At 39.8% G+C, this 21,442-nt stretch overlaps 1 long non-coding RNA gene across 4 annotated transcripts in view; it reads left to right on the top strand.

Annotated features, from left to right (window-relative positions):
* The window catches only part of LOC137861278 (uncharacterized), a 122,052-nt gene that overhangs the window by 85,750 nt on the left and 14,860 nt on the right, over positions 1 to 21,442 (top strand). For all 4 annotated transcript variants that reach the window (XR_011099508.1, XR_011099511.1, XR_011099509.1 and 1 more), the window contains 6 exons: positions 5,688 to 5,802; positions 6,950 to 7,085; positions 8,947 to 9,148; positions 9,588 to 9,768; positions 10,553 to 10,712; positions 11,082 to 11,135. This is a non-coding gene — a long non-coding RNA (uncharacterized lncRNA). The remainder of the gene's footprint in view (positions 1 to 5,687; positions 5,803 to 6,949; positions 7,086 to 8,946; positions 9,149 to 9,587; positions 9,769 to 10,552; positions 10,713 to 11,081; positions 11,136 to 21,442) is intronic.

Here is a 21,442-nt window from a genome sequence, read left to right as displayed (position 1 = left end):
ACAATGTCATGTTTATATCGCCAAATCCCTAGAGGTGGAAATAACTCAGTGGCTTTTGGAATATTTACAAATTAAAGTCAGACTGTGATTTTGATCAATAGTACATGTTTCTAGAGGACTTCTGATTGCTGAGGTGTTTACCAGAGCCTTAATTGGAAAATGCATCTTGTTCCCCTGAACGCTGACCACAAACAGAATTTGGATGTGGCACTTCTGAGAAATGTTTGAATGTTTTGGTTTGTTGAGTAAGATCAAAAAGTCTTGTTCCGGATCGTCTTGTGGCTGAACTATATCCCCCTGAACTGACGTAAAATCTCATGGGAGGCATCGTTCTACTGCCTTGTGCTTTTAAAGCCTGGGATTCCTGGCCAGATCATGGCTCCCATCTCTATTAGAAGGTGGTGTGTAAAGGACTTAGTGTTTTCTGATAGCCAGTTTACAGTGAAAGCCGGGGATTTGGTCCTGAGCTCAATGAAATAAATGAGAAAACCTGAATTTGATGCACTGGATCTCCTACAGGGCAGTGAGATAGCAGACACTGTACTTTCAGAACATGGGGAAAGTCACAATCTTCACTACATGCCTAACTTTCAGTTTTATGTCCAAATCGTAACTAGTATTTACTCACCAGGATTATTTGATTTTGCAGTTAGTCTTAAAAGCATATATGCTCAGTCATACGCCTTCCGTAAGTAATTCAAACTTGCTTTAAATATAGTACATTTTTATGGTGGGCAGGTAAGGCTTTTTAAGTGCTTATGGAAAGAAGTGTGCATTAGAAAAAGCCTACACTGGCTGTAAGCTGTGCAGAAAACTAGCTTGTTTTGATATGGATAACAGTGGCTGTTTATCTTTATTTCAACGATTTTTTTTGACATACTCATAGACAGCTGTTGAAGTATGGGCTAGACAAATAGTAAGCTGGGATGAAACCAAGTTGTGTTGCTGGGCTCAGGGTCTAGCTGAAGGCCAGTCACTACTGCCACAACACCATGGTTGAGTTCAATGCTGGGGACAGAGTGTACAATGGGACAGAAAGAGTGACTAGAAAGAGTGATTGATGCACCAGCTGGTTGTGCTGCCATGGAGAGGCACTTGGACAGGCTGGAGACTGACTGGCTGGAAAGCAGCTTTGCAGAAAAAGACCTGAGAGTCCTGGTGGACACCCAGTTGACCATGAGCTAGCAATGCATCCTTATGGCAAAGAAGGCAACAGCCTCTGGGGCAGCATTAAGGTAAGCACGTCAAGGGAGGTGATCCTCCCCCTCTACTCAACCCTGCTGAGATGCATCTGGAATGCTGTGCCAGGTGCTGGAGATACAGGGAGACATTGGGGAGAGCCCAGCAGAGGGTCAAAAATATGATTAAGGGCTTGGAGCACCTCATATGTGAGGAGAGGCTGGGAGAGCTGGGGTTGTTCAGGCTGGAGAAGACAAAACTCAGAGGGATCTTATCAATGGGAAGGGGGAAGAAGATGAAGCCAGGCCCTTTTCAGTGGTATACAGTGACAGGACAAGAGGCAATGGGCACAAACTGAAATACAGGAAATTCTGCTCAAATATAAGAAAACACCTTTTTACTGTGAGGGTTGCCAAGCAGTGAAATGGGCTGCCCAGGGAATTTGTGAAACCTCTCTTCCTGGGGACGAACAAAACATGACTGTGTATGGACAACCTGCTGTAGCTAATCTTGAGCAGGGAAGTTGGATTAGATGATCTCTGGGCATCCATTCCAAGGCCAACTTCTGTGATTGTGACAGACTCCTGGGTTGATGAAATCTGATGTTGGTGGATGGAATTGTAAACTTCTGTTAAGATACCATTTTTTCTAGGGATTTTTTTTGTGAGGTAATTATAATCTTTTCTGGTAATGATAGAATGGATTCAAATCTAAGAATAATGGAAGTATGATAGGGAAAAAAATTAAGGTGAATGGAAAAAGTATGAGTTACACATTGTTATGATATTGCCTCTGAAACAGGACACAGCATCATATAAATAAATCTTTTTTTTTTTTTTTTTTTCCTCCCAACTGCTTAGACAGGCATATATTCTAAGCTTGCACAGTGCCACTTTTACCCATTTAGCTTTAGACTGTATTATGTAGTGAACAACGATGTTACACTACTGTCTCCAAGACAGGTTTCTTTCAGAGAAGATTCTTTTCCTGTAGCATATTAGAGTGTGCCTAATCTGTTATAAGAAGCCCTAATATTATTGACAATTTTTCCTTACTGGCAACTATTTCAATTTTCTATTCCTTGTAATCCTTAAAGAGTTCTGAACTGTAGCAGGAGATTTCAATACAGAAGAGCTGATCTTCATAAATAAATGAATAAGCACTGCAGCAAACGAGGTCTACTGTGAGTCTTCAGCATCGTATCTGGACCTCAGTTTATGAATTGATTCTGTTCTTGCAGTGTCCACTCAGTTCAAAGGAAGGTTTTGTAATTTGCTAGGAATGTAGGCTGAAATAAGTATAACTTTATAGTAGGGTGGATCTGTGAGACAATGCAAACTTCAACTGTAAAAAAAAAAAATAAAATAGAAAGCGCTGTTACTTTGCATCACAATGGCAAAAGCTTGTTGGCTGGGCAGTCTATAGATGTTTGCAGCAGCTTTTTTTCTGCTAAATTGTGACTAAGCAGTTTGTCTGTAAGACCTGTCAATTTAGCATCATCTAAGGCCTTTGTGCTTACTTAAATGCCTTCCTTGTAATTAGGAGATTGCTCATTATTTTGCCAGTGTCCCAGCAGAAATGTTACCGGCTCAGTTTCTTGGACATTGTTATGAGTTGCTTTCCTGCCTTGCATTGTTTTCTTTAAATTGCTTCTTAGGAAGGCATGGGCTTTTACTGCAATCACAGAGAAAGTAAACATCTTAAATTAAGACAAACAAAGATTGGTTGTTAGGAGGAGAACCAGTCAGGCAGGAAATGCCAAGCAAAACAACATTCTTTGGGCGCCTGATATAAATATGATTCTTTAGGCAGCCTGTTGGGTCCTGCTGGCTGGGGCTTCCCTACGCTCACTGCGGACATGCAGAAATGCAGGATTACTGATCCTGGCCGAGATGTAGAATTTCTCATCTGCTGTGGTATAAAGTCTTAGCCCTTAACATTATTTTACATGGATGCAACCTTTGGCATGCTCTGAAGAGCAAGGCAGTCCTGAGGCTTCCCCCCTTTGCTCTTGGACTCTGTAAATGTGGTCTGGAGCCTTGTTCCTCATATAGTGTTGGTGTGGCTTGGGGTCTGATTACTTGAAAGCACCCTACACATCCTGACCCCCACTTTGTGTGGAACTGTGTGCTAGGGCTTAAAGGGTCTCTTCGTCAACCGAACCCAGGATCAAGTATGGAATTTAAAAGGAATTGTACATCATCACCAGATCAGACCAAGAAAAATTCATCATAATGTAAAGTTAATCATCTTTTAAAATTTAAATTATTTGCCAGTTTGATGGCTTTCTGCTTTCTTCTGTCTGAAAACAAAACAACAAAACAAAGCAAACAAACAAACAAACAAAAAAAAAAACACATGAAAGCATGATGGTGTGTAGTTGGGGACTTCTGTATTTTTTGTTTGCTGAATTTTAGATTTGATTTTTTACAGTCATACTGCACACATACATGGCAGGAGCATTTTCTGAAGGATAAGCCTGGGATTTCTATGCAGCATTCTCTAAGAAAATGTCAGCATCACCAGGCAGATAGCTCATACAGTATTTGTAGCTCTCCTTTCTCTTCAAAATGGAAGAGGTACAAGTCAAAATGCTTTGAGCAAAGTATAGATCTCTGTTAACATATATTTCTGCTCTGGGGAAATTATGCTGCTTTGGAAATGGGAACTCCCAGCAACTACAACATGAACAGGGAACTGTTTCCATTTGAAAAATATGGTGTGCAGTTTTTAGTGTAACCTTCCAGTGCATTCTGAAAAATTTGTTCTACTATTGTTAACAGCAAAGCAGTTTTAAGTAGAAGACAAAATGGATTTTGAATTACTCAGCTGCATTCTGATGCATCGAAAAGTTTTAAATATGTGCTTTATTTCAAATATTCATTCCTACTGAAATCAATCAATGCAGAGGTTAGACAAGGGTGCAGCTAACTTTTATGAAATTACAGATTTGTACGGTGTTAGAGCGATCATTTTCATTAATGTTGGACTTCTGCAAAATTGTTACTGATGGGCAAAATATCTTATTGAAAGAGGCATTAAAAGCAGCTCTAAGTTTGTTTACTAAATATGTAATAGGAAGCATTTTGCAAAGTTTCAGTCTGATACCATGCTAATGACTTTCTTGCTAATGTGATTAAAATTACTTCCCCCTGATGGCCATCATATTAATGATGGTGATCTCTCCTTAAATTGAATGAGCTGTGTAATAAAGAGAATGTGAATTGAGTCCCCATTCAATAGAAGCATGGCCTGTACCCCTTAGGACTGGTGCTTCACCTAAAGATCATTTCTGAAGCCCATCCCAAAGCTTCCCTACACTCAAGGCACAACTCTGAGGCTACAAACGTGACAAATAAGGTTTCATAAAGGATCTCGCCTCACTGATGTTATAATAATGTTTGAAAGTCAAATTTGTTTAAATATAGGCCACCAGAATATCCAGAGACGGGTAGGAACTAAATTTGGCATCTCATAGGAAGTTGTCACCTTGTTTGTAATTCCAGAATAAAAGAACACCCTCATAATTCCTTTAAAAACACGACCCTGCAATAAATCCTCCATCTATCCATCGAAACTACAGTGCAGGATTTAACCTGAATTTGTTAGTTTATTGCTACAAAATGGAAACTGATACTACACCTATCATCTGGATAGCAAAGGGCCAACTATCAGTTCTCACACTGTTCATCTGGACATGTGGTGGGAATTAACCTGCATTTCTAAAAGACTGAAATCCATCTCTTTAGATGGCTAGTTAACAGTGGGCTAAAGTGACTTCACAAAATTCCTGACCTGGGTAGCTGGGAGTTGTGGAGGGAATTTCTGTTCCAGACCTTCCAGTTCCTCACCATTGCCTTCCCTTGCCACCCTCCCCTGGCCAAATGCAGATGGGGGAAAGCTTCAAATTTCACTTATGTTCCCAGGGGTTAACTAGAAATCTTGCTTGTTTGTTCGCCTTTCTTATATTTTACATATATTTTAATTCCTGAAGCTTCAGATCAGCATATTTTTTCCTTTAATAAACATTTAAGTTTACAGCCTTTAATCATTTTTTTTTTATTCAAAACCACAAAGAAATGCACAACCTTTTATGAATTCAAATTAAAAATGAAGTGTGGTGGAAATGATTTACAGGCACTGTAGCTTAGCAGGGAAAATATGCAACTCTTTTGCAGTACATCATATTCTGTTCCTTTAATTTATAAGCAAGCTGTAATGTAACGTATTAATCATACAAAGAAAATGTTGCTTTGGTTTGAAAGATTTGTTATAGTTGAGCTTCACACACCTGCAAATTATTTATTTCTAAAAAAGAAAAGAAAACATGTGCAGCACACACTTTTGCATCCACCAGGAAATCAAATATATTTTTGAAACAAAAAAAAAAAGGCACTAAACAGTAAATGACTTTTTTTTGTTTTCTATGTCCTCCTTCAACCACCTTCATCTCCATTGAGCTTGGCTTCCCATGTTCTTTCAATCATCTATTCTGTCCCCTCTGGAAGTTAAAGGTGGCTGGACCCAAGGGAAGAGGTTGCCTTTGCTACTTCGAACCTCGTGTCACATTCTCCTGTTAGAAGGGCAAGAAGCTACCCGTTACCCTACAGAGGGAAGAATAAGGTTTGAAATAGTAAAATCTTTTTCAGGTTAATATATTTTCATAAACTGCTTCCCTTGACCATTAAGATAATCAAAAAGATGAGGGAAAAGCTGTGCTAAATAAATGACTCAGCAAATGTAATCAGGTTTACTGAGTACATTTATTATTTGACTGATGCTAATAGAAGAGGAGGTTCTTTTTAGTGCAACATATTTGTAAACATCTGCTACTGAGCTGACCATTGCTGTATAAAAGCCTCTCTCTGAATCTGGCAAACAAGCATAGGAGACTTGCAGGCATGGAGCATTTGGAGCCTGATCCACTTAAACTGCAGGCAGATTCGCAGGGAGGGAAGGCAGGCTGCAGCCAGCATTTCAGAGTCTGAAGGTGGTGTGGATATCTTTGTGATGTTAGGTTGGCCTGTGGGTTTCTTCCTCTCTGCTTTCTAAATTAACTCTACCTGGCTCAAGACACTAGGGTGTCTCCACCTTATGGGGGTGTTTCTCTCAAGAGCAAAATGATTTTGCAAAGAGTTTGTGGAGGAGGGAGAAATCACGATAAAAAATTTTGCCTTTTACCTCCTTTCCCAACCTGAATGGGAGAGGTAGTTAGGAGATGATAAACAAAAGAGGGAGTAACAGGGAGCGAGAGGGCAGCGGCGAAACTCCCAGAGGGAATGGTGAGTCTTGTTCTCACAAGTCAAAGGCCTGCAATAATGAACCACTAGGGGTAAGTAAAAAGGTAAAACATAAGGTACAGGAAGCCAAATGCAGTGCCTCTGGGCATGTTTGTGTAGAACGTATACAAGGGAACTTTTAACTCTTTCTTTCTGCATCACTGTAAGGGTGAAATTTACTTCATGTATGTGCACCCACTACTCTGCTCCATTGAAGTTTTGGAAAATTGGCTGATTTGTTCGTATGGCATCTGGCAGAAGGTGCGGCAGAAACGGTCACTTTCGCAGACTTCCGTCAGGTTTAGGTGTTACCATTTCTGTGGGGACAGCTCACTGCACCACTCTAGTGAATTTTGATTGTCTTAAAGAAAAGGGTAACTGATAACATGTTATTGAGTGGCTGAAAAATAGAATACTTCTGCTTGACTGAACTTAATGCAGATCTGCTACTTGTTCCCTGACAAACTTGAATATTCCTTTTTTCATACAAGCAATATGCCTGTGAGAGCAGAAGATTTGTAACTCTGGAGCCTTGAGGATTAATGCTGCCAGCTGAAGACCCAGGGAAACTGAATGACCTCCTCTATTTCCTCTTGCTGGGTTGATTCCTTAGACCTCATTGCAAAGGTAATGTGTTAAATGGAGGAAAGAGAACTGAGGGACTAAACTAAACATGGGTTGGCTGAGATTCATAAATGAGCCAAAAGTAGCACTGGTTCATTTGGAAAAGCCATTTTTCCATTCAGTGGAAAAGCCATTGCTTGATCCAGTGTGTTTTAGAAAACTGGGATGTGTGAATTTTGGCGCAGCACAGTATTAATGCGGTCATGCTGGTATCCGACCCAATGTGGTCAGAGGTCAGCTCCCTGTCTCCTCCAGCCTGTATGGGTGGTGCACACAGAGAGGCTTCCACATGCAGCAGCACTTACATGGTGTGCTCTTCCAGGGCCTCACACACTTTGGCTCAGGTCTGCAGTTTGAGATTCAACCCCACCCTGCTTGAGGACTATGCCTTAAAAGCACAACCTGGGGCTGAAGAGGCAGCTGGCTGGAGTACAGCAGCTCTTGCGAAGTCTAGGAGGCTTTACTGCAAGGCTGGGGAAGCAGGAAAGGAGAATGAATGGGAAGAAGGGAAGGAGAAAGGCATAAAAGCACAGGGTACATTTGCACAAGCCTAATTGCGAGTTTCAGACTTGAATTCTGAATGCTTGATCTAAGAGACCATGTATGTTGAAATAAAAAAGAAAACCTGAACCACTGCTGCCATCAGAAAAACGACATTCCCTCAATGCTTTGGAGAGAGTAGTGTGTCTCTATGAATAGTTGAGAATGGTTTTTTGCCGCTTTTGCCCTAATGTGAACTTGCATAACACCATTCCCCCACCAAATCCATCGACACTGAAACAGTTTCATCCAGAGCAATACTTTCAATATCTGGAGAAGTTTGCCAATCCAGAGGTTTGTTCCCAAGGAAAGCAAAATGAAGTTGTGAAATCCTCCACAAAAGGAACTTCCATCCTCCACATAAAAGGAGGATAAAAGGCCTGAGATATAGATGATAACTTTGTTCTAGTGCAAGACCCAAAAGTCTATTATTAAAACAGTTTATTTATTAGCAAGCTCTTCTAATGAACCAGACATAACAGATGTGGGCAAAACTTTACTCGAGCAGGTACAAACTGAAATAATAATGATGGAAGGAAAATAGCTTGACATTCAAATTACTGGCTAGACCTGCTTTTAGTGCTGCTTTGGCTCCATCTCTAAATAGAATAACATAGTTTTAAACCTTTTCCTCCACAAGGAAAGTTGGAAATACCTAACTGAAATGGCTGGCTAAACTGATGCTGATTTATTTCAAATTCCTTGGTGCTGAAACCACATTTTGGGAAAAGTGTGGCCTTTTAATCTTAAAAAAAAAAAAAAAAAAAAAAAAAAAGTCATTCACTGATAGAAAAGCTTTATTTTGTACCTTTTCTTCTTTTTCAGTCCCATACTCTCTTCCTTACAAGTGCATGTGTAGGTGACAAATGCCCACTGACAGATTCTGATAGTGCTGCCCTGGAATTGGGTAGTGTGCTGTGTGGTGTCTCTGCCAATCGCTATTTGCAGCTACAATTTAATTTCAGATTTGTCCCATCACTTTTGTTAGGTTAACAGAGGTTTTTTGTCAGTTCATTGTGTTGCAGTCTCTTTTACAATGCTTGTCTTAATAAAGAATATTGCTTGTTGAGTTCATCTAATTTATTGGGGGGAGGGAGGGTGTTAATTGGCATACAAAACACCACAAGTTAGCATATGTTTGTAATTTTTTCTATTAGTGCTCTTCCCACAATAGCAATTTAGATCCCTCCTAAAGACCTCTAGAAAATGATGACAGAACAGCTCATATTTTTTTGTGTGTGTGGTGCTAAAAGCTAATCGGGTGCAGCTCTGTCTTATTTTTCATTTGCTGAATGGTATTTTAGACTTTCTTTTGTCTTACTAGCATTTATCTAAATTTGAAAGAGGACTAGAAGACGGCATTTTAAAAAATGTGAATGGTTGTGCTTCACGAACATGGAGACTCTGGAGAAAGAAGTATTTTCCCCCTCTGCTTCCTCCACCTGAGTCACTGAACATCAGATCCTTCTTTTATAGCCTTTCAGTTTTGAATTGGTGCTATGCTGGCTGACTATGCAAGTCAAAAGGTAATTGTTGCTGCTCCCTGACAAAACTATGTGGGACAGGTATATATTTGAAAAACAAGGAGTAAAAATACCTCAGAGCACAAACTATGAATAAGGCCAGATTCTGACTCATTTTATGTTGAAAAGTCTTTGCTCTTTGGACTTCAATATGACTTCTTCCTTGGTAAGCATTACTCACTGTGATTAAAGGCTCAATTTTCCTGCCCCGTGTTATGTAATTAAAATTATGCAAATAATTCAGCTATCCAAGACAATTCAGATTGTGAATGGAATAGTCAATTCTACTCTTCATAACCTGAATACCTTCAGAACACGTATCGTATTTGTTAAAGAAATAAATGGAACTATTTGCAGTAATGAATGTGTTTTAAGGTTCTAACAATTTCTTTGTGAAAAGTAATGGACACTGATTCTGAATAAATTATTTTCCTGTTTTCAGGATGGCAGTTTATCCCTCCTGCTGACACGTTCCATCTTTCTAGCTTGTGAGCTTTTGCAAAGCAAGGTTATCAGCAATCTGCTGCAGAGTCCTTCCCACTCAGTAAATCAAAGCCTTGCTCTTCTCTGGTTCGTTTCCATGGACAGATGATTCAATCCTCCTTCACTTCCCAGCAGGAAAGGTTAGTTAAATACTTGCCTGTAGCTCCTTCCAACGTTTATGAGAATTGTTTACATAATTCTGAAAGATCTTCCTTCTTTGCTCCATGACGGTTAGACGTGCCTGCTGAGAACTGGGTGTTCTGTCCATTAATTTTCTGCTTGCAGAATCTCACTAATGAGCCAGGACTTGAGGAGAAATATAACTTTACTTAAATGGTTCCTGCTTCTTGGAATATTGTCCACAAACAACAGAATAGTTGATGTCAGTTCAGTGAAGTGAATGATACAGTTCTTTTTGGTCATCTTATGTTGTTATTAGGGTTGGGAAATTGAAAGCATAATGTTAGAAATACACTTAATACTGCTTTGAGTAAAGTTGTATAGTCAGTGGAATTTTGAAATGATTCAAAAAGTACATGCAAGTTAATAGAAAGATTCCTATTGACTTCACTGGAATTTGGATCAAGCTTGTTGGTACGAATCAGGAATTTATGGGAGCCTAAGCAGCAGTATGCAGGAATGTACAGTTCCTGCATACAGTATGCAGGAGCAGTACTTGTAGATAGTCTTCAGATTTCCCAGCTAATTAACTGTGCGGATCATTGCCTTGAATAATTCTGTAGAGTAGGACAGAAATAAGTTTCTATGAATTTTAAAAGGAAAAAATACAATCTGTTGAATTAACCAACTATACCATGCAAACCAATCTCACATATAAAGCATATCGATTAAAGTATTACACAGTTCTTGCAGATCCAGTGGGGTGCCTCTCCATTCTTTAAGCTTCATATGCCTGTTCTTCAGCCCGTCATCCTTGAGCCACCGCCAGCCCTGCCAACCCACTGAGCCCTGCACTGCTGCAACCATCTCGATCGGTCCAGATCCAGCCTGTCCCTCACAGGCAGCCCATCCTCTCCTCCCCTGCAGCCCCCATCTGCCAGCAAAACCCCATGTATGAGAAGTGGTAAGTATGATTTTCTATCATGCTTTTACAGCTTTTTTTTTTTTTTTTTTTTTTTTTTTAAACAGTTAGTAAGGTTTATCTTGGGCGATGTGTGGCCACTGCAGCCCCGTCAGGGTGGTGGGTGCCCAGGGGGGCTCATTCTGCGGGCTGTGAGTGGGCTCTTGGGCATGAGGTTGCCTTGCTACTTCTCTGTGTGCTGCTTGGGCTTGTTTTCTTTGTATTCATTATCTTCCCTGATCAAAAACTGCTATCGGTTTTTGGAAGGGTGTGATCCTCTAAGATCTGAGTACTGTGCAAAATCTGCAAATCTTCAGCTGACACAAAAAATGTAGAATTTAATCTCAAACCAATATTGTCTTCCCTTCCCAGGAGAAGGAGGGGCTCATTTTACAATGACATTAAGAATTCATTCCCTTAAATGAGGTATGTCACCTTGCCATTTTAACTTGATTCATTAAAATAGTGGCTCATTAGTTATTCCCTTGTGTGGTATAGAATTTGCACATTAAAGGCGTATGCATTTCAAGTGCTTGCTACATTCAGGGATAAATTTCTAGCCATCCTTTTTTTGAAAGGAAGAAGTGAGTGTGGGTTTTGGAAAAGAAAAAAAAGGTAGAAGGCATACAAGTCTGCTCCTCTTTCCCCCCATCAGTCTTTCAAACCTATTCATACCCTTAATATTTCATTTAGAAGGCCACGCTATAGAGACGAAGGACACACTGAGGTAGTGCTAATCTTTTTTCAGACCTGTGTATTGCATGTTGGTCTCCTATGTGCCTTGTGGGGTCTAATACAGTTTTTCCTTTTCTTAGTCTTGCCATGAAAATAATGATGTCTGAGCTGAGACCTCAAATCCTAGGCAGAGAGGAGTTCTGCTTTTGGCTGAGTGAGAGCAAAACTCCCGTGGCTTTTCAATTGCCTTGTGTTAGGTTGGTCAAAGAAAGGCCTCTCCAGCCATCTTCCAAACATAAGCCTCTTCCCTGTGACTAGATGGACACATCCTCCCAGTCTCAAATGGTATATTTTCAGGCAAAGGCTCTGCATTATAATTCAGAACAAAAAGAGCTTGTTTCACCGTTATGCATGCTGTGGGAAAGCATGGATCAACAGAGGAGGGCAGGGGTGCTCTGGGACAAGTCCCTTGTCCAGTGTAGTGAGTGTGCTCTGTTGCATGAGAGAAAAGGGCAATGTTGTGCAACCTCCTTGCTTTCCCCTGCACTCACCTTTGGGCAGGCATCTCTCTCGGATCTCAGTAAGGTTAGCTGATGCACTGGAAGGACCACAATTCCCTGAGGTCTCAGGGTGTTAGGTTAAGTTCTTGAACCTTGCAACATGAACATTAAAAGCAAAACAAAACAAACAAATCAAAAAATAACATTCAACATAGAGAAGGGGTAAAATCTCAACCAAGGGTAGCTGGCAAGAAAAAGAATAGGAAAATAATAAATTTGTTTCAAGAACTGAATCAATCAGACTGGGAAAGATATTTGATCCTTTATGTAACATTTAGGTTCATTCCAGACCCTGACTGATGAACTGCTTCCATCTCAGAATTTGAGGGCAGAACTGTTGTTCATTTAGTAGTAAATGCTAGGGGTGGATGGAAGGAACATCACCCCTAACTAAAGCTGAAGTCTAATCCTTTGGTTTCACTGGTGACTCGGATTGCAATAATATGATATGGAGAACATTTTTCCCTCCTTTCTTACTGCATTACAAGTTACTAGTAAAATAAATGTAGCAAAAAGCTGATCCTGCTAAAAATGCAGTTAAGTACATCCACATTCCGTCTCCTGTCTTGCCTGTGATTTTCTTTTTTTCTTACCTTCTCAGGCTCTGATCATCAGCATCATTTGTGCTTTCAGGATGCTTGTACTGTAAGTCATTTTTTAAAATCCTGAACAAGGAAATCTTTGCCATGCAATAAAGTTCCATACAAATACAGCTAATGTCAATAAAGCTAAAAAGATATGTCAGCAAAGACCCAAACACTCAATTTATTACAGTTAAACATCCTGCCTAGACATTTTATTTACAATCAAAGCTTGTTATATAAAGCAATCCCTCTTCCCTTGATGTCTTTTTTTATCTCACGGTTTACAAATTACTGTCTTTCTCTTTGTATCCCATATGAAGTACTGAATTCATCTGTGCATGTTGACTACAGTCTTTTGTAACTTAAATGAAAGATGTTGCCAAACAGTTTCTTGTTAACAAAACTACCAAAATGATTTAGAAGCTTAGTTTACAGAAACTTACATTTTTCCCTTATTATCTTACATTTCATTATACCCTTTTTCCCTTATAAATATGCACAGGAGGAAATGTTCATAGTTCTTCTTATAGCTTTTCAGAATATAGCTGTTTGGGGACAGAGGAAAAGTGCAGGCCTTTCTGACAGAAAAATTAAAAAACCTAGTCTGTCAAATATTAAGATACAAACACAGCAAGTCATTCATGTGTTTGTGATAAAAAGACTGTTTTTTGCCTCATGAAGCAGACAAATCAAACCTGTTTAAGGCTTCCAAAAAAAGCCTTTATGTAACCTCCCAACTGTACATAGCTTCTAAACTGGCCCTCAAACAACGTTATGGGAAAGCTAGGAAGGAGACCTCCTATTAAGTGACACTTTAAATCAATCCTCTACATCTTCTTGTCTGTCAGGGAATACCTGGGACGGGTGTGCAGCTTCTATCTGATGGAGTCCGCATATGTGAGTGGGTTCCAAGACACTTTATCTGGCACAGGAGAACAGTAAAGGCTTCCCTTCTCCAGACCTGCTCCAGAGATACTAAATTCCTCTGTGATAATGAGGTGTCTAGAATAGTAACAAGAGGCCAGCAATGTACTCTAGGTTTAACTGCGCTGGTATATCTCTGCTGACTTCACTGTGGGCAAGCGCAAATTCACACCAGTGTACCTGAATGAACTTGGGCCACGGTGAACAATGAAACCTTATCGGGTGCCAGATCTCGTGGGCTGTGCGTGAGAGGTATAGGGTTACTGCACGTCTAGCGCAGCTGCAACAAGCAGGGTGAGAGGAGACTGAATGTCAAGCAGGTAGAGCCGTTTCTCTTCACAAAGCTGTAGTTCCTGCTTATAAGGCTTTTTCCTGGGCTTTAATGCTGGTGGTAAGATGTAGTTCTTTCTTCTCCCCTGCCATGTTTTGCACACAAAATACTTAGAAAACAATGCTCCTTTGCAGGTGTAATCAATACGAGTACTAAGGAGCACAAATAATTACCTGTCTGGCAAAGTGAATGGAGAAATACTTCCCATTCGAGTCTCAGATAGGTGGAGAATGGAACTGTGGAAATTCCCTGAATTGTGTCATTTTAAGTTCTGCAGATGTTCTCCCTATGGCATTTCTTTCTCCCATCTCTGGTTTAGGCACAGCATGAAAATGTTTTGACCAACACTACAGACTCAGGAAAGGTCATACACATACCTTCTTTTACATGTTTTTCTAACCTCTCTACTTGCTGTGGGTAGTCTGCAGCCTCCTGTGCTGACAAGTTTGTGATGGCTAGGGCTGTGATTAATGGGATTTCATTAACACTTGTGCAACTATCCCTAAGAACCCTCAGAGGTGCTCTGGCCTCTTCCTCAGCCTGTGAACTTTGTAATGGCAATAAGTGCAGGTAGATACATCTCACATTTTCTATCCAAAACTCCTCCCCCCCCTTCCCCTTGGGCAAGATGTGTAAATAATGATTTGTATCAGAAAGGGTAATACATAGTGATTATGGCTATATTGTCGTAACAAGAAGGAAGAGTAAAACATCCTGTTATTCCCATACTAGTATTCCACCTTTGATAAGAGGTTGCTTCATGCACAGGCATGTAAGTTTAGCTGGAACTGCTCCCTGCTTTAAGCATGGTTGGAAAGAAAGGGAGGGAGATATGCAGGCTGACTGCACAATGGTTATTTCTTCCTTGCTGGGAGAAAATGGGAGTATCTTGTATGCAAAGGATATGGAAGGATTGAGTGGAATTTGAAGGAATTTGACAAGCAGCGCTGGGGATAGACACATGTATCTTCACTCTGTCCATGTTCTAAGCTGGCAGAAGGAAGTGATCCAAAAGTTGTGTAGTTTGTTAACTGTGTCTAGGTGAATAATACTCTTCCCATGTTTCTTTAATTTGGTTCAGTGCACATCTTTACATTGCCTCATGTAGCAAAAGTCTTGTCTTGTTTTTTCCTTGAAATAATCAGTGTCAAACTGCCATCATTATACTTACCTGGTGTGGTACCTCTACGGGTGTAGAACAGGATAGTATTTAAACTGATTACTGCTGGTGGAGTTTGTTCAACATCTGCAGTATGATGGGGGATGTATTAACTGGTGCCTGCTATCTCCTAGTTACCATTTTCTGGCCATCCACTATTTGCCCAGTCTGCCATAGCTCAGCTTTTCCTGTACTGTAGTCTGACATTATCTATACATCAGGCTGATGTCTCTCTAAATTAAGTTTGTTTTAAATGAATGTTTTCTACTTTAACTCTGGACTCTTGTACTGTGGTAATGTGAAAATATGTGAATATGCCTAAATTTCTTGTGCCATGTCGCTTCACAGCAGGAGGACTGGGAGGGCAAGGTGTCAATGACAGTGGGAGACACAGAAGGCTGATTAACATATATTAGTCTCAAACTGCTACAAATGGAAGAAGAGCTCCCCTGGACTGTCATATGTTCCAGAGGACAAAATGCATTTTCATTATTCAGTAGCATTTATGCGTTTTAAGGAGTAAAGAGAGCTAAGGTAAAAAATATTTATACATATATATATATATATATATATATGTATGTATGCCATTGCAATTCTTGTTTTGCATGACTTTAGAAGAGACAGAAAAATGAGATCTGCTCTTGGGTAGAAAAAGAGTCAAAAGTCGCTCATGGATCAGACAATGCTAACGTGTATAGCAATCAGATTGCGGAGACCTCAAGGACTTTGGCAATTTCTCTGGGCAGAAGCTGCAAAATGCAGCTTTGTGCCTTCCCTGTGGGAGGGGAGAAAATAATATGATAACAGAGGCTGTAGACCCAAGATTGATGAGACTGCTGTGCTTCAGGTAGGTATGAATTGAGCAGAAACTGTTTAATATAAAAGGAGGTTTTGTAGCTGGCTTAAAATACAAATTCCAGTTTCTTATGTGTCCTGGTTAGGGGTAGGAACAGAACTCCAAATACTTTTTAGGTACAACAATTTGTTTAGAAGATGACAGATTCTGTGCCAAAATAAGCAGTCAGCAGGTAGGTGAGGGAATGTCTCAGAGGGTGAACTACAGGCATCTTCACAAAATTTCTAAGTTATGTTTTCAAATTCTTAAAGTGGTGGAGGAAGATTTTCAAGCCCTTTACTCTTATCCAAACAAATTTATCTTGCAAATTACCTAAGATCCAAAAAGGTTTTCTTTATTACTGAGCAACTTTCCATCCAATTTCAAGCTAATTCTGAACTAAGTAAAACTTACAGCCCTCTGTTAGGGGAAAACAAATAAACAAACAAAAAACTTGAAGAGTCCATTTGAGCTTTATCTGTTCCTGTAGATGCCCTGTTTAATTCTGTTAAAAAATGTTTTCTTCCACAGGATTTCTGGTGTTTTCAGAAAAAGGAGTATTTTATTTACCTTGACTTCCATTGATTTTGCCAGAAATCTTTGGGATTTTCTGAAGTTGCTCTATGAAATCCCATTTGGCAAAATATAACATTCATTCTTAGCACCAGGTTATGTCAGGCTTCCTTGTTTTATTATGCTAATGGAAATGAATGTGAAAAACTGTTTTGGTTCATATTGATTGACATTCACTGCATTAACCTGCATTTTAGCTCGACTCTATAAATATTTCTAATCGGGTGAATATATGGAACAAAATCCGTAGCCAAGACTAGTAAATTGCAATCCCAGGATCTTAAGGTCCTTGGTAACTGTAAATCAGTAGAGCTGCAGAAATCAACTGGGCTGTGCTAATTTACACAAGCTAGCTATCTGACCTTTAGTATTCATTAGCATCATTAACATTTCTTAAATGATGGAAACTGGAATTTGAAAACAGAACCAAAAGTAAGGTAAAAACACCCTTGCACCTCCCCTAGGTGAAACAAAATAATTTGATGGGTAATTAAAATTCTCATAAAAATTATTACTTTATAGTATGTTCTCTGTGAAGAATTAGCATAGAATTTACTGATATCAAACAACAGTTTCCAACATATGCCAGAAGGACTTCTTGTTAGAGGGAAAAATAGTTTTGGAATCGTTTCCTCAACTGTGTCATTAATATGGTATGGCTTTGTTTATTTTCCTCTCCTTCAGACTGCATTCAAACACAAACAATTTGTGAACCAGAAGAGCTCAATACCTGAGGAATTCTAATCTGCATATTCCCACTCTGAGTCAGGTACTGCTTTCTATATCTCATAAGAAACTTCAAAGCACTCCCTGTTTTCCCTCCAGCCAAAAGTTTGGGGGGGGGCACATACCACTGAGTTATCTGTCTTCTTAAGCTAAGTCTCTCCAGGCTTGATACACGAACATACACTTTCAATTAAACCTATACAAACTTGTGTCAGTGTGCAGCAGGCCAATGTTGTTGTGATTAAGTTTGGGTTACTATATTTTGGGGTTGTTTTGATTCAGGTTTCAGTAAATGGTGAGGTAATGAAAGCTGCAATCTGTTCACCAACTTATAACAATGATCTCTAGTTGGCAAACTGCAAAACTTGAACATCCTCTGGACCAATTTCACTTTCATGAAGTCTGCCTATGTAGAAGAAGGTTTCTAGTAGTCAAATTGCAGTGCAGGCTGCCAACAGCCTTTGGAATCACAGTGAAATAGGTAATAAATAGTTTGCAAAGTATTACCAGAACAATTTTTCTTATGGAACAGCCATCCTTACTACAGGCCCTTTTTTTTTTTTTTTTTTTTTTTTTTTCTTCTGAGAGTTTGTCTTTAAGATTGATTAGGAACATTTTTTCCAAGCTTTATATGTTCATCTTGTTTGTACAGCTTCTGTCTGGCAGGTGGACCTTAAGTTAATCGAACCTTATTTGAAACAGTGAGCATTCTTGTAGTTTCAAGAATGTACGGCTTCTTAGACATTGGTTGACTTGTATGGAACTGGCTTTTGGCAAATTTTAAATGCTAAAAACGTACAGTGCAAGCTGTCTTGACTGGAAGAATGATTTTGCCATAGCTGGATCTCTTCACTGCAGAATTGTGTTTCTAAGGTGAACAATCCTGAGTGTGAACCAAATATTTTCTTAAGTTGTTATTTTGGCAAATGATCCCAGTTTGCCACTAATTAAAGTAACCACAGTTAATTTATTTAAAAACTCACTTGCTAGTTATGGCAATAGGTCCTCAGACCATGTACAGCTCTGTATATACAGAATTTGCAAAATGTTTATGAATCCTTTGAGATGAAAAGCATTTATATTTTTTTTTTCAGAGGGAAATAGTGACGTTCTGCTCAATTAACTTAGCAATGGCTTTGTTAATCAGTCTTCCTTGCTCTTATTCATCCCTTTGGGTTTAGCGGTTTGTTATTTCTAAGCAGAGGAATATAATGGCATCAGTTCTGTTTCTCAATGAGCAGGAAAATAATAATAATTATATTATGGAAGAGTCAGATGTATTTCCTGTCTAGTCCACAGAAATTGGTTTTGGAGTGTGCAGGATTCCCGTCTTGTCCATGACAAAGCATCATTTCTTAAGGAATTCCCTGGAAATGACTGGAATTATGTAAGGAATGGACTGCTTTTGGGTGTGATTAGGGGGAAGAATTTTGCCCATAAAATATGACTATCATTTACTTAGTCTGTTTTTAAACTTTGGAAAAATTTTGGAGCTAAAGATTTCTTTTGGTTGTTATTAAAGTAATACAGGAAGGTCTTAACAGCTGGACTGAAATCCTGAATCAGCCCTAGGGTGTGAAATACACCTTCTGAACACACAGTCTGGGATATTTTTCTGTGTTCCCTGATTCATTCTATGAGCATGTTATTGAGAATAAAAGCATTAAGAAATCACAGGCACAAATGGAGAGGCAGTCTCAGAGGAAGCTCGTCCTGGTGTGTAATCAGGCCTTTGATGTTATGAGGATTGAGCAGCAGTGCACAACTGGCATTCCAGCTACTCCATGGGCTCTTGCAGCAGACTGAGGCCCAGGGCACTCAACCCATAGGGCTAACGTCTTTGTGATGCCTTGGGATTTCCTACTCAAATTCTGGATAGTTGTTAGATTTTCTCCCCTTTCTGTCATCAGCATGGCAGGATGGGTACAGAAGGAGAACATGGCCTAGTAACTGCACATGAATTGTGGAGTTCAGAGGTGCCAGATGTCTACTGCGGGAAGAGGTGAAGGCATGTGCATAGCACCTGCGACCTGCTTCCTGCCTATCTGGTTGGTCCTGTTAAGCAGAGAATATGCTTGTCTCAGGACAACTTGCGCATCCTGAGTCAGCCCCTGTCCTCTGTGTCCTTGGGTCATAATGTATGCTGCTTACATTGTGCAATGGACAGAACTGGGTCTGGAAAACCTTTTCAGCTGTGTCCCCATTGGAAAAAAATGATCCCTTGAATTACAGTTCCTCAGAACTGATCTCTTCTAGCCCTTCTCTGTGACAGAGACTCCCCAAATGCCTGTTTGTGCTCTCTTATGTCCAGTTAATTATTGTACATCCTTTTCCCTGTGTTGCTTTCTCTCGAATCCCCTCTCTCCCTGCTGTAAAACCAATCTTTCTACCTTACGCGTACTTGGTATGGCAAAGCTGAACTTAGTGCATAGCACTGAGGAGCCTTAAGCTTGCTCTGGTTTAACTTAATTCTCTGTTCATTCTTTTGGTGGCTAAGGAACTGATATTTGTAGGTGAGGAGTGGGTGTATTCTGTTGATGCCTAACTCTGGGGAGAGAGTAAGGCTGAGTAAATCAGCTTTGCCCTGTCACTTATCCGTGTTTCACACTCTGCTCCAGGGATCCCATATGTCCCAGAGACATCACATCTGGCACGTTGTTGACATGCAGAAGGTCAGTAGGGACTAGGTCTAGAGGTAGTGGCCAGCTGATGACCGAGCTCCCTCTTTTATCAAAGAGTCACAAAGACAGCTCTGGTGCCCTGTAGAATATCAATTATTGCTTGCTGGACTCCGCATGTTGACTTCTCTCAATCACTGGCTTCTTTTGAACTGTCCCTGGAAGGCTGAATCCCAGGTTGTAGCAGTTAATATCTCCATGTTACCTTTGTTGTATGTTGCTTTAAGTATCAGTGCTTCCATGTGAGTTCATTAATTTTGATTACAGGAAAATCACTGTTCTGCTTCCAGAATCAAGTAACAGGAGCTAAACTGTAGCAGCTTTGTGATCAGAAGAGCAAATGTAATGCTGATGTCCTGGTGCACAGTACTTAGGGAAACTTTCCCAGTCTGCCTGGAGTTGGACTTTGCCTTGTGTTTATTGCTAGCATGTCTACAGATCTGATTTAGACCTTCCATATATTGAAACATAATTTCATAGCTGCTTTTTTTTTTGCCCCTGTTTTGATCCTGGCTGCAACGCAATATAGGGTGTGCCAAAGATTTAGTCAACAGTCCAAAACAAATAATAAGGTTATCTGGTCAGATTCTATCATCAGTTGAGTCAGGTTTGTACAACCTGATTAAATCAGGGCATATACAACACATTTAAATATCACATGGACTGGCAGGGGGAGAAGTACCAGGAGGTCACAATTCATTTCCAACAAATGAAAACATTCAGCTTTAGACTTATGAATAAAAGATAGACTTCATTAATGCAGAGATTTAGCTAGTCAATCCACAGCTACATAGCCTGCATCAAAAGAAATTCCTGGGAATGAGTTTGCCTGAAGTAGCACCTGAATCCCTCCTGTTGCCCATTAATTATTTCTCTACTTTTGTAGTACTGGTAGAATACTGCATGAAAAATGTGCAACGTAAGGCACAGGTCCTGCAAACCGTAATGCAAGTATTCAGCTTCGCTTGTATGAGGAAATCACGTATATAAAACTTTGTGGGATCAGGACCAAAGATGACAATGTTAAAATGAAGGAAAAATTGAAGCATGAAGTTATTCTTTCTGAACTAAGTCTGAAATAAAGCAAGAAGGTATTTAAGATTTTATTTACCTTGCGTGTTAACACTTGTGATTTAACTCATGCTTTGACAAGATGATGCAAAATTGTTCCAAAAATGTTTATTAGATTTCTACAGTGGCTTACACGCTTGAATCAGAGGATTGGCTAAATATGTATATCTTTTCACTGTTGAAACTTTTAGCAAAATTAATCTCCTTCAGACAGTGCCTCTCCATCTTGTGACCATCATTCTTTAAACCATTATTTTAACTTAAGATCTCATACTTATTCTGGCTAATTCACTCAGTCTCTAAGGACGGTCTCCCCCGACTCCTTTGTTACTGGAAACAGATTTAGTACTGACAGGCAGAGTCTTGTGTAGGTGTGGGAAGAAAGGCACACCTCATATAGATAAAAAACAGAAGTTTTTATTGGTAGGGTTATGAGGTAGTAAGAGACCAGCTTAGGGGAGGGTCTTTCTACTTGTTTTGAAAAAATACAGAGCATACTGCAGTGGTTTATGGTGAGATAATATTTTCATAGTTAATCTGCCTAAGTATTTGCACTGTACTTGCATCCAAGAAGCGTGTACTTTCCACTTCAAGTGTCTGTGATGAGCATCAGCTTT

Source organism: Anas acuta, chromosome 9 (genome assembly GCF_963932015.1).
Source record: "Anas acuta chromosome 9, bAnaAcu1.1, whole genome shotgun sequence".
Taxonomy (NCBI): Eukaryota; Metazoa; Chordata; class Aves; order Anseriformes; family Anatidae; genus Anas; species Anas acuta.
Note: the sequence above shows the minus strand (reverse complement) of the source record. Positions and strands in the feature narration are given on the sequence as shown.